Genomic DNA, 13,932 nt, shown 5'->3' with positions numbered 1-13,932 from the left:
CCATATGTTACTACCTACTATGAAAGTAGTAACATAGACTAGTAACATATGCATGTTACTAGTCCAAGTTACTCACCACTATGACCAGCCTAGCAATTTAACCAAACGCTCCTTACTCTGCCTTGTTATCTCCCACGGAAACCCAATGCATGGAGTGCAACTATGCGTTGATGCATGCAAGTTAATACGTGGCCCTGTATGGTAGCTAAAACGACATCTCTAAGTTGTTGTGATTAATTGTTGCGTTTGGAGACAGAAATCAGCGCTTTGATTGGAGGAAGGACCTGTCAAGTTTCTCCTTCTCCTCCAATCTGCTTGCACCTCGTTTCAAAAAAAATCTTCTTGCACCTTGGTCCCGCTGCACCTTCTAACGTGACTTATTACACCTAGACGGAGGGAGTAGTACGAGATACGGTGGCACACTAACTTAGGTCGAATACAAGTGCCCAAAATTGTGTGCATGTTATAATAAGGATTCACTTAAAATAGTACGTGAGCGAACAAAGGGATCAATTGGACAGTGTTCACGAGCAGTAGCGAGATGTGTGAGGTAAGATACACCTCTAGTGCTTTTAATTTTTCTTATTAATTTGTTTGTTTTACCCTTTGGCTGGTGGGACCCAACGTATTATGTGGAGCAAAGTAAGGTGACTAAGGCTACATTATTTCTGTACTACCAACAATGCTTTAAATCCCAAAAGACCTTACCACCAAAGCCACATGACACGATTATGATTTAAATCCCAATGACTCCCATGCAAAAAAACACGGCATGCTTGTCACACGAATGCAGGAATGTATTAAAGGTTATTTTCCTCTCGTTAAACATAACGTGGGGGTACTGTAGCTGGTTAGCTTGTTAGCTCATCAAACTTGAGGTCTCGGTTTCGATAACTACACTTGAGCATAATTTTTTTTGTTCGACTTCTTTCTTCCACCCAATGATAGGTAGGCCCCGCATGATTTAGAGAGAATGAACTGGGGCGGTGCCAGGAGGATTCTTTGACTGGTCAAAATAGATGGATATGGAGCTATACGATCTCGTAGTGACCGTATAATCACCTCATCACATATACGCTGCAGCCTCAGCACTTGTTTTCTAGGGTTTGCATTCTTCAAACTCTCTCTCTCTCTCAAGTATATATATATATACACGCTAGAGCCTCAGCGCTTGTAGTTGCTCTCTTCACACTCTCTCACCCTCTCCAGACCTAAACAAGACTTTGTTGGCCTCTCTCTCTCTCCCCCCTCACTGCTGGTCAAAGAGCCGGCAGGATCCGTCCGCCGGGAAGGGAAGGAGGCTTAAAGTTGTCGCCGTCAGTGAGGGAGGGAATCCACTACCAGCGCAACTGTTCTCTTTCACCCAGCGGCGGCACGGGAGGGCCTCCGACCCCTTCTTCCTCGCCGCCGTACATAGTGTGGGATGAACGGCCTCCGATCGCCCACCGAACCACACCCCAAGAACCTTAAGGTATAATTTACTTATTCCAAATGCATTGCTCTAGCTGCCTGTGGGCTTTTTCCACTTCTGCACTCGAACCTTCGGTAGTGGGGAAAGTTGTATAGCATGAATCTAGGACGTGATTCAAAGAGGAAAGGAAGGGGAGAAAGTACTAGTATAGACTGGCTATCCAACACCTAAGTTGGTCGAAAAGGGGAAACAATGATAAACACAGTACGCACATCTGTAACAAACTGATCTTTTGTTTTGGGGGACAAGGCTATAGAGTTTGAGCAGGACTAGATTTGCTGCGCTCACATAGGGAAATGTGTCTAAAGATAACAAAACTGGGACCAACACAAATATGCTCCTTGGTTGTTTTTGTTGTTTGTTGCAACAGACTGTGCATCACCCGTTCATACATCGGTAGATGCACATGGTGCTGGTGCGTCCACTGTCCCGTGCAACTCTTTAGTTGTTGTTAATCTAAGGCCTTGTTTGGTTAAAAACTCCCTAGTCCCTACCTGCTTGGTTCCAGGGACTAAACATGGAATAGAGGTTATTAAATGACATGCTAAAAGACCATGTTACCCCTAGTAATGATCTAATAGAGACAAGTTGCGATGCGGGGTAGGGGCAACTGTTGGAAAAAGTCCCAAAAAGACTCTCCCTCGGGGTCTTCTTTCTTTAGTCCATAAAATTCCCTCCTGTTTGGTTTAGATGGGACTTACACTGACTTCTTTTAGTCCCTACACCAAAATGTCCCTGTAAACAAACACCCTCTAATAATGCCGCTTGAAAATTGATGCAATGCCACAGTTAAAAGCAAATTACATGTTTAAAGAATTTTATTGTTAATATAATCTCTCTGTTAATATTAATCAATGCCACCATTTGAGAAATGCTACTGTCTTGCTTTCTTTCCCATTTAGATAAGTTCGATGCTTCTTTTTGTTGGCTTCTGTGTCGTCCACCGTTATTGACCACTAATTGTTTCCTTTGCACCTCTGTGTAAACATGGTTATCAACTTCACCTGGTTGCTATTGTGACCTTTTGTTACATTGCACAAAACACTTTTGTTTTAAGAGTGTTTTGTGTAGTTCAAGCAAAATGTCACACTGACAACGTTTCTTGATTGCTTGATCTTAGTGGGACTGCACAAGAGGAGATCTTACTTCCTATCCATGTTGGCAAATTTGGTTCAGATCTTCTTATTGTGAGTTGTTTGAATTCCGCGTCATGAGAGGTCAGTACTAGCCTTCTTTCACATGATTGTGCAGTGTGCTTTCATATGTTGTGCTACTTGTACTCTAATGTTGCTTGATTTTAGGGAACTACACAAATGCAGACAAGATTTCCAATCTGTATGTGCACCGTAATATCCCATTGAGGTAAGATAATGATATTTCACAATTGTTGGCCTGTATTTTGCCACTTTGATCTGAAAATTAACGTCTTTGTTTAGTGCTATACTTGTGCTCCCTAATTGACATGCCAAATCTTACATTGAAGGCGAAGCTTGTCTGTTATTGAACCAAGTGATGAAGGGGAAGACCAAGCAGAAAAAAACAAAAATCAACTCCCGGTGTTGTAATGAAGCACTGGATTTGTGATGACACAATTAATGATATAGTTTTGCATCTTAATTTATTGCTATGGCTGGAACGAGCAATTGTTTTGCCACTGATTTGATGCCACTCTTAATGTAATATGTAATTATCTCTACTTGTGCAAACAGAGATCTTCTTTGAAGATACCATATATTTTAGTGGAACTGCACAAGAAGATGTTGGAAACATTAAACTAATCAAGGAGTATATAGTAAGCATGGCAACCACAGTAGATAACAATAGATGGTTCCGGAAAAGTGCTTGGTCTGTATGCTCTACACAATAAGCCTCCTGACAAAGGTTGGTACTCGCCCATGGATTTCATCCATATGATTGAGCTTTGTCATCTCTATTGGTGTTGTGCTACTGTTTAGATGCTGTCATGAGAAAGTGGTATTGTCCTTGAGAAGTGCTTCATCTGTGTTGTTTTAATATTTCCTTTCCTTTTTTTGAGCAAACAGGGATGCTAGCATTTAGTTGTTCTCTTGTCTTTGCACAACAGGATCATCCTCCTCTGAAGAAGAATATGGAGTACATGAAGTGCGTAGTTCCGATTATGCCAGGATAAAGAAGCCAAGACTCTCTTCTTAAGAAGGGAGCAGTTGAAGGATGGTTACATTATTGCCCACAAGAACAAACTAACTTCAGCTCAGAAGGACTCAAGGATCTCCATCTTTGTTGCTGTGATGGCCAGTACAATGTTGTTTTACGATTCCTTCCGGTGAGTTCCATTTTTTTAAATGTGATCTCTGAATGGATCATGTAGGTTGACTGTTTAAACTATCAATTCATAGTACAGTTTGCTTTATACTAATCACTTTTTTGTATTTATGCAAACAGGGGTGCTCAGCTTGATGTCAATGGGAACTGCACAAAATGTTCATCAATACATCGAATATTCTCGGATCATTCATTTCCACCACAAGAAAGGAGGTGCCGATATGTCCAAGGCATTGCAACATATAAAGGCGAAATCATATAGGCTACGCACGAATTTGGTTGATTTTGGTGGAACTGCACAAAAAGAACAACTGGTTTATTTAGCACGAGGTGCCATGTCAATGTCCGAACTGATGGCAAACCCTGCCCATTCCACAATCATAGGCATTTGATATTTTGGAATGGGAAAACCTTGTCAAAGTTTGCTCATTGATGTACGCAAAACAACACGCATTTGACATTTTGGAATGGGAAAACCTTGTCAAACTTTGCTCATTGAAGTTAGCAAGAAGACATGTGTTTGATATTTTTGAATGGGACGCCCTTTGCTGTTAGCAGCATCGATCGATTTTTCTTTATTCTTTAGTTGTGAAGTAAATATTGGCTCTGACATGTGAATCGCCGATATGCATAATCATCGATTGTTTTGAATGTTCTCTATGAATTGCCAGGCCTGTGTGTTGATTGCAATGTACATGAATGCTAAATTTTGTACTCCCTCTGTTCCTTTTTACTTCGCATATTAGATTTCTTTCAAGTCAGTTGATTTTACATTATGAATGTTGATACTTTTTTCTATAAGATTGGTCAAAGTAGAGATACTTTGACTTTAGACAAAACTTATATGCAGACTAAAAAGGACCGGAGGGAGTACATGTGAAACTGCTGCAAAGGAGGTGATCACCCTAGGAATAATGCTAGTACGTATTGTTGTGCATGATCATCCAATGCCAGTGATACAAGAATTCAAAGAAATTGAATTAAATTCATTCATACACTGCTGGATTTCATATAAACATGCCAGATTTCATTACATTTCATACATTCTTCAAATATAAAGGGGTGCGCTGGAGGTGTCAGTGTCAAAACCAGCGGATCTCGGGTAGGGGGTCCCGAACTGTGCGTCTAAGGTCGATGGTAACAAGAGACAGGGGACACGATGTTTACCCAGGTTCAGGCCCTCTCTATGGAGGCAATACCCTATGTCCTGCTTGATTGACATTGATGAATATGAGTATTACAAGAGTTGATCTACCTCGAGATCATAATGGCTAAACCCTAGAGGTCTAGCTTGTATGGCTATGGTCATGAATCTCCCTCTCCGGACTAAGTCCTCCGGTTTATATAGACACCGAGAGGATCTAGGGTTACATAGGGTCGGTTACAAAGAAAGGAATCTATATATTTGGTTGCCAAGCTTGCCTTCCATGCCAAGGAGAGTCCCATCCAGACACGGGTGTTGTCTTCGGTCTTTGTATCTTCATAGCCCATCAGTCCGGCCCATGGCTAATAGGCCAGACGCCCGAGGACCCCTTAGTCCAGGACTCCCTCAGTTGCCCCTGAACCTGGCTTCAATGAAAAAGGTATCCGGCGTGTAGATCTGTCTTCGGCATTGCAAGGCGGGTTCCTCCTTCCAAACTCCAAGATAGTCTTCGGACGTATTGATCGTGTCCAGACCTATAACACACACACCACACACAACCACAAAGAGAATATAATAATCCACGAGTGCAATCTGCTGACAACTTTTTACAACATGACATTATGTCTGCCCGGTCATAATTTCGAACTGCTTTTTGTCTACCGCTCCATGTTTCGAGACGCGGTGGCCATTGGCACGTCTTGTCGATGCAGAGATCGTGCCCCCTCATTGCGGGATTCTCATCAATACGGGAATGGGTAACCCAACCGTGCCATTTACACAGCCCTTTGGAGTAGGCGAATTTTAAGGCGAGTGGGGAAGCGTTCAATATTTACTGCCCTTATAAGGAGATAAGGACTCCCTCTTCTTCTCCCATGCCTTCTCCTTCCTCTTCCCATCCATACTCGAGCTCCAACGTCCAAGCTCTAGCTTTCCCCGCCCAAGAAAGCACTCCAATCATGTCCAGATCCGGAGCTGGAGGCAAGTGGATGGCCTCCTCCGTCAAGACGGAGGACATCAAGGAGCTCCGAGAGGCCGGATACCTGGCCAAGGGGATCGTTTACCGACTCTGGGCCAAGGGACAAATCGTCTCTACCCCGGAGCCCCATAAGAGGGTGGTGTTTCTCACACATTTCGTCCGCGGGCTGGGATTCCCTCTCCACCAGTTTGTCCGCGGATTGATGTTTTACCATGGGCTGGATTTCCATGATCTTGCCCCAACTCTATCCTCAACATCTCGGCATTTATTGTCGTGTGCGAGGCCTTTCTCCGTATCCCACCTCACTTCGACCTATGGTTGAAGACCTTCAATGTGAAGCCAAAGGTGGTGAGCGGCCAACAAGCAGAGTGTGGAGGCGCCATGGTGGGCAAGATGCCCAATATCACCTGACCCAAAGGCTCCTTTGTGGAGATGGTGAAGGGGTGTCAATCGGGGTGGTTCTACATCACTGAGCCATGCAACATCAGCTGGGCGGCGGCCCTCGAATTCTGATCCAGAGCTCCAATGCAGCTCACCTCCTGGCAAGAGAAGTGTTGAGGAACGTAGCAGAAATTCAAAATTTTCTACGCATCACCAAGATCAATCTATAGAGTCATCTAGCAACGAGGGAGGAGTGGATCTACATACCCTTGTAGATCGCGCGCGGAAGCGTTCAAGAGAACGGGGTTGATGGAGTCGTACTCGCCGTGATCCAAATCACCGATGATCCTAGCGCCGAACGGACGATACCTCCGCGTTCAACACACGTACGGAGCAGCAACGTCTCCTCCTTCTTGATCCAGCAAGGGGGAAGGAGAGGTTGATGGAGATCCAGCAGCACGACGGCGTGGTGGTGGAAGTAGCGGGATTCCAACAGGGCTTCGCCAAGCGCTGCGGGAGGAGGGAGATGTGTCATGGGAGGGAGAGGGAGGCGCCAAGGCTTAGGTGTGGCTGCCCTCCCTTTCCCCCACTATATATAGGGCCAAGGGAGAGGGGGGGCGCAGCCTTGGCCCTTCCTCCAAGGAAGGGTGCGGCCAGGGAGGAGTCCCTCCTCCCCAAGGCACCTAGGAGGTGCCTTCCCCTTTTAGGACTCTTCCTTTCCCTTATCTCTTGGCACATGGGCCTCTTGGGGCTGGTGCCCTTGGCCCATATAGGCCAAGGCACACACCCCTACAGCCCATGTGGCCCCCCGGGGCAGGTGGACCCCCTTGGTGGACCCCCGGACCCCTTTCGGCACTCCCGGTACAATACCGATAATGCGTGAAACTTTTTCGGCGACCAAAACAAGACTTCCCATATATAAATCTTTACCTCCGGACCATTCCGGAACTCCTCGTGACGTCCGGGATCTCATCCGGGACTCCGAACAACTTTCGGCTTACCGCATACTAATATCTCTATAACCCTAGCGTCACCGAACCTTAAGTGTGTAGACCCTACGGGTTCGGGAGACATGCAGACATGACCGAGACGTTCTCCGGTCAATAACAAACAGCGGGATCTGGATACCCATGTTGGTTCCCACATGTTCCACAATGATCTCATCGGATGAACCACGATGTCGAGGATTCGATCAATCCCGTATACAATTCCCTTTGTCTAGCGGTACGATACTTGCCCGAGATTCGATCATCGGTATCCCGATACCTTGTTCAATCTCGTTACCGGCAAGTCTCTTTACTCATTCCATAACACATCATCCCGTGATCAACTCCTTGATCACATTGTGCACATTATGATGATGTCCTACCGAGTGGGCCCAGAGATACCTCTCCGTCACACGGAGTGACAAATCCCAGTCTCGATTCGTGCCAACCCAACAGACACTTTCGGAGATACCCGTAGTGCACCTTTATAGTTACCCAGTTACGTTGTGACGTTTGGCGCACCCAAAGTATTCCTACGGTATCTGGGAGTTTCACAATCTCATGGTCTAAGGAAATGATACTTGGCATTAGAAAAGCTTTAGCGAACGAACTACACGATCTTTGTGCTAGGGTTAGGATTGGGTCTTGTCCATCACATCATTCTCCTAATGATGTGATCCCGTTATCAACGACATCCAATGTCCATGGTTAGGAAACCGTAACCATCTATTGATTAACGAGCTAGTCAACTAGAGGCTTACTAGGGACATGGTGTTGTCTATGTATCCACACATGTATCTGAGTTTCCTATCAATACAATTCTAGCATGGATAATAAATGATTATCATGAACAAGGAAATATAATAATAACTAATTTATTATTGCATCTAGGGCATATTTCCAACAGTGTCCCACTTGCACTAGAGTCAATAATCCAGTTCACATCGATATGTGATTAACACTAAAGGTCACATCCCCATGTGACTAACACCCAAAGAGTTTACTAGAGTCAATAATCTAGTTCACATTACCATGTGATTAACACTCGATGAGTTCTGGGTTTAAACATGTTATGCTTGTGAGAGATGTTATAGTCAACGGGTCTGAATCTTTCAGATCCGTATGTACTTCGCAAATTTCTATGTCATCTTGTAGATGCAACTACTATGCTACAATTGGAGCTATTCCAAATAACTGTTCTACTATACGAAACCAGTTTACTACTCAGAATAATCTGGATTAGTGTCAAAGTTTGCATCGGCGTAACCCTTTACGACGAACTCTTTTACCACCTCCATAATCGAGAAAATTCCTTAGTCCACTAGTTACTAAGGATAACTTTGACCGCTGTCTTGTGATCCATTCTTGGATCACTCTTGTACCCCTTGACTGACTCATGGCAAGGCACATTTCAGGTGTGGTACATAGCATGGCATACCGTATAGAGCCTATGACAAAAGCATAGGGGACGACCTTCGTCCTTCCTCTTTCTTTTGTCGTGGTCGAGCTTTAAGTCTTAACTTCATACCTTACAACTCAGGCAAGAACTCCTTCTTTGACCGGTCCATCTTGAACACCTTCAAGATCATGTCAAGGTATGTGCCCATTTGAAAGTACCATTAAGAATTTTGATCTATCCTTATAGATCTCAATGTTCAAGTAGCTTAATCCAGGCTTTCCATTGAAAAAATACTTTCCAAATAACCCTATATGCTTTCCAGAAATTCTACGTCATTTCTGATAAACAATATGTCAACATATATTTATCAGAAATTCTATAGTGCTCCCACTCACTTCTTTTGGAAATACAAGTTTCTCATAAACTTTGTATACACCCAAAACTTTGATCATCTTATCAAAGCATACATTCCAACTCCGAGATGCTTACTCCAGTCCTTAGAAGGATTGCTGGAGCTTTGTATACTTATTAGCATCTTTCAGGATTAACAACACCTTCCGGTTGTATCACATACAACCTTTCCTCAAAAACCGTCGAGGAAACAATGGTTTTTGGCATCCTATCTGTAAGATTTCACAAATAATGCAGTAATTGCTAATATAATTCCAACAGACTCTTAGCATCGCTACGAGTGAGAAAGTCTCATCGCAGTCAACTCCTTGAACTTGTCGGAAAACATCTTAACGACAAGTCGAGCTTTCTTAATGGTGATACCTACCATCATTGTCCGTCTTCCTTTTAAAATCCATCTGTACTCAATAGCATTACGACCATCGAGCCATTCTGCCAAAGTCTACACTTTGTTTTCATACATGGATCCTCTCTCGGATTTTATGGCCTCGAGCCATTTATCGGAATCCAGGCCCACCATCGCTTCTCCATAGCTCGTAGGTTCATTGTTGTCTAGCAACATGACTTCCAAGACAGGATTACGTACCACTCTGAAGTAGTACGCATCCTTGTCATCCCACGAGGTTTGGTAGTGACTTGATCTGAAGTTTCATGATCACTATCATAAGCTTCCACTTCAATTGGTGTAGGTGCCACAGGAACAACTCCTGTGCCCTGCCACACACTAGTTGAAGAGACGGTTCAATAACCTCATCAAGTCTCCACCATCCTCCCACTCAATTCTTTCGAGAGAAACTTTTCCTCGAGAAAGGACCCAATTCTAGAAACAATCCCTTATTGCTTTCGAATCTGAGACAGGAGGTGTACCCAACTGTTTTGGGTGTCCTATGAAGATGCATTTATCCGATTTGGGTTCGAGCTTATCAGCCTGAAATTTTTTCACATAAGCGTCGCAGCCCCAAACTTTTAAGAAATGACAGCTTAGGTTTCTCTAAACCATAGTTCATATGGTGTCAGTTCATCGGAATTACATGGTGCCCTATTTAAAGTGAATGTGGTTGTCTCTAATGCCTAACCCATAAACTATCGTGGTAATTCGATAAGAGACATCATGGTATGCATCATATCCAATAGGGTGCAGTTATGATGTTCGGACACACCATCACACTACGGTGTTCCAGGCTGTATTAGTTGTGAAACAATTTCCACAATGTCTTAATTCTGTGCCAAACTCGTAATCTAGATATTCATCTCTATGATCATATCATAGATATTTTATCCTCTTGTCACGACGATCTTTCAACTTCACCCTGAAATTACTTGAACCTTTCAATAATTCAGACTCGTGATTCATCAAGTAAATATAGTCAACATCTACTCAAATCATCTGTGAAGTAAGAACATAATGATATCCACTACATGCCTCACCACTCATTGGATTGCACACATCAAAATGTATTACTTCCAACAAGTTGCTTTCTAGTTCCATTTTACTGAAAACGAGGCTTTCAGTCATCTTGCCCATGTGGTATGATTTGCATGTCTCAAGTGATTCAAAATCAAGTGAGTCCAAACGGTCCATTTGCATGGAGTTTCTTCATGCATATACACCAATAGACATGGTTCGCATGTCTCGAACCTTTCAAAACAAGTGAGCCCAAAGATCCATCAACATGGAGCTTCTTCATGCGTTTTTATACCGATATGACTTACGTGGCAGTGCCACAAGTAGGTGTTACTATCATTACTATCTTTTGGCATGAACATGTGTATCACTACGATCGAGATTCAATAAACCATTCATTTCAGGTGTAAGACCATTGAAGGTATTATTCAAATAAACAGAGTAACCGTTATTCTCCTTAAATGAATAACCATATTGCGATAGACATAATCCAATCATGTCTAGTCATCTCACCTTTAGCTAGTCTCCGTTTATTCCGTAGCTTTTATTTCGAGTTACTAACACTTAGTAAACGAACCGGTATCTAATACCCTGGTGCTACTAGGAGTACTAGTAAAGTACACATTAACATAATACATCCAATATACTTCTATCGACCTTGCCAGCCTTCTTATCTACCAAGTATCTAGGGTAATTCTGCTCCAGTGGCTGTTCCCCTTATTACAGAAGCACTTAGTCTCGGGTTTGGGTTCAACCTTGGGTTTCTTCACTAGAGCAGCAGCTGATTTGCCATTTCATGAAGCATCCCTTTTTGCCCTTGCCCTTCTTGAAACTAGTGGTTTCACCAACCATCAACAATTGATGCTCCTTCTTGATCTCTACTTTTGTGGTGTCAAACATCACGAATATCTCAAGGATCATCATATATGTCCCTGATATATTATAGTTCATCATGAAGCTCAAGCAGCTTGGTGGTAATGACTTCGGAGAACCATCACTATTTCGTTTGGAAGATCAACTCCCACTCGATTCAAGCGATTGTTGTACTCAGACAATCTGAGCACAAGTTCAACAATTGAGCTTTTCTCCCTTAGTTTGCAGGCTAAGAAAATCGTCGGAGGTCTTATACCTCTTGACGTGGGCACGAGCCTGAAATCCCAATTTCAGCCCTCGAAACATATCATATGTTTCGCGACGTTTCAAAACATCTTCGGTGCCTCAACTCTAAGCTGTTTAACTGAACTATCACGTAGTTATCAAAATGTGTATGTCAGATGTTCGCAACATCCACAGACAACGTTCGAGGTTCAGCACACTAAGCGGTGCATTAAGGACATAATCCTTCTATGAAGCAATGAGGACAATCCTCAGTTTACGGACCTAGTCCGCATAATTGCTACTATCAACTTTCAACTAAATTTTCTCTAGGAACATAACTAAACAGTAGAACTGAAGCGCGAGCTACGACATAATTTGCGAAGACCTTTTGACTATGTTCAGGATAATTAAGTTCATCTTATGAACTCCCACTCAGATAGACATCCCTCTAGTCATCTAAGTGATTACATGATCCGAGTCAACTAGGCCGTGTCCGATCATCACGTGAGACGGACTAGTCATCATCGGTGAACATCTTCATGTTGATCGTATCTACCATACGACTCATGCTCGACCTTTCGGTCTCTTGTGTTCCAAGGCCATGTCTGTACATGCTAGGCTCGTCAAGTCAACCTAAGTGTTTCGCGTGTGTAAATCTGTCTTACAACCGTTGTATGTGAACGTTAGAATCTAACACCCGATCATCACGTGGTGCTTCGAAACAACAAACTGTCGCAATGGTGCACAGTTAGGGGGAACACTTTCTTGAAATTATTATGAGGGATCATCTTATTTACTACCATCGTTCTAAGTAAACAAGATGCATAAACATGATAAACATCACATGCAATCAAATAGTGACATGATATGGCCATCATCACTTTGCTCCTCTTGATCTCCATCTTCGGGGCTCCATGATCATCATCGTCACCGGCATGACACCATGATCTCCATCATCATGATCTCTATCATCGTGTCTTCATGAAGTTGTCTCGTCAACTATTACTTCTACTACTACAGCTAACTGTTAGCAATAAAGTAAAGTAATTACATGACGTTTATGTTGACACGCAGGTCATAAATAAATTAAGACAACTCCTATGGCTCCTGCCGGTTGTCATACTCATCGACATGCAAGTCGTGATTCCTATTACAAGAACATGATCATCTCATACATCACATATATCATTCATCACATCCTTTGGCCATATCACATCACATAGGATACCCTGCAAAAACAAGTTAGACGTCCTCTAATTGTTGTTTGCATGTTTTACGTGGCTGCTATTGGTTTATAGCAAGAACGTTTCTTACCTACGCAAAAACCACAACGTGATATGCCAATTGCTATTTACCCTTCATAAGGACCCTTTTCATCGAATCCGATCCGACTAAAGTGGGAGAGACAGACACCCGCTAGCCAGGTTATGCAACTAGTGCATGTCAGTCGGTGGAACCAGTCTCACGTAAGAGTACGTGTAAGGTCGGTCCGGGCCGCTTCATCCCACAATGCCACCGAATCAAGATTGGACTAGTAACGGTAAGCATATTGAACAAAATCAATGCCCACAACTACTTTGTGTTCTACTCGTGCATAGAAACTATGCATAGACCTAGCTCATGATGCCACTGTTGGGGAACGTAGCAGAAATTCAAAATTTTCTACGCATCACCAAGATCAATCTATGGAGTCATCTAGCAACGAGGGAGGAGTGGATCTACATACCCTTGTAGATCGCGCGCGGAAGCGTTCAAGAGAACGGGGTTGATGGAGTCGTACTCGTTGTGATCCAAATCACCGATGATCCTAGCGCCGAACGGACGGCACCTCCGCGTTCAACACACGTACGGAGCAGCGACGTCTCCTCCTTCTTGATCCAGCAAGGGGGAAGGAGAGGTTGATGGAGATCCAGCAGCACGACAGCGTGGTGGTGGAAGTAGTGAGATTCCAACAGGGCTTCGCCAAGCGCTGCGGGAGGAGGGAGATGTGTCATGGGAGGGAGAGGGAGGCGCCAGGGCTTAGGTGTGGCTGCCCTCCCTTCCCCCACTATATATAGGGCCAAGGGAGAGGGGGGGCGCAGCCTTGGCCCTTCCTCCAAGGAAGGGTGCGGCCAGGGAGGAGTCCCTCCTCCCCAAGGCACCTAGGAGGTGCCTTCCCCTTTTAGGACTCTTCCTTTCCCTTATCTCTTGGCGCATGGGCCTCTTGGGGCTGGTGCCCTTGGCCAATATAGGCCAAGGCACACACCCCTACAGCCCATGTGGCCCCCCGGGGCAGGTGGACCCCCTTGGTGGACCCCCGGACCCCTTTCAGCACTCCCGGTACAATACCGATAATGCGTGAAACTCTTCCGGCGACCAAA

The sequence above is a fragment of the Triticum dicoccoides genome, chromosome 5A (assembly GCF_002162155.2).
Source record: "Triticum dicoccoides isolate Atlit2015 ecotype Zavitan chromosome 5A, WEW_v2.0, whole genome shotgun sequence".
Lineage (NCBI taxonomy): Eukaryota > Viridiplantae > Streptophyta > Magnoliopsida > Poales > Poaceae > Triticum > Triticum dicoccoides.
This window is presented reverse-complemented; position numbering follows the sequence as displayed.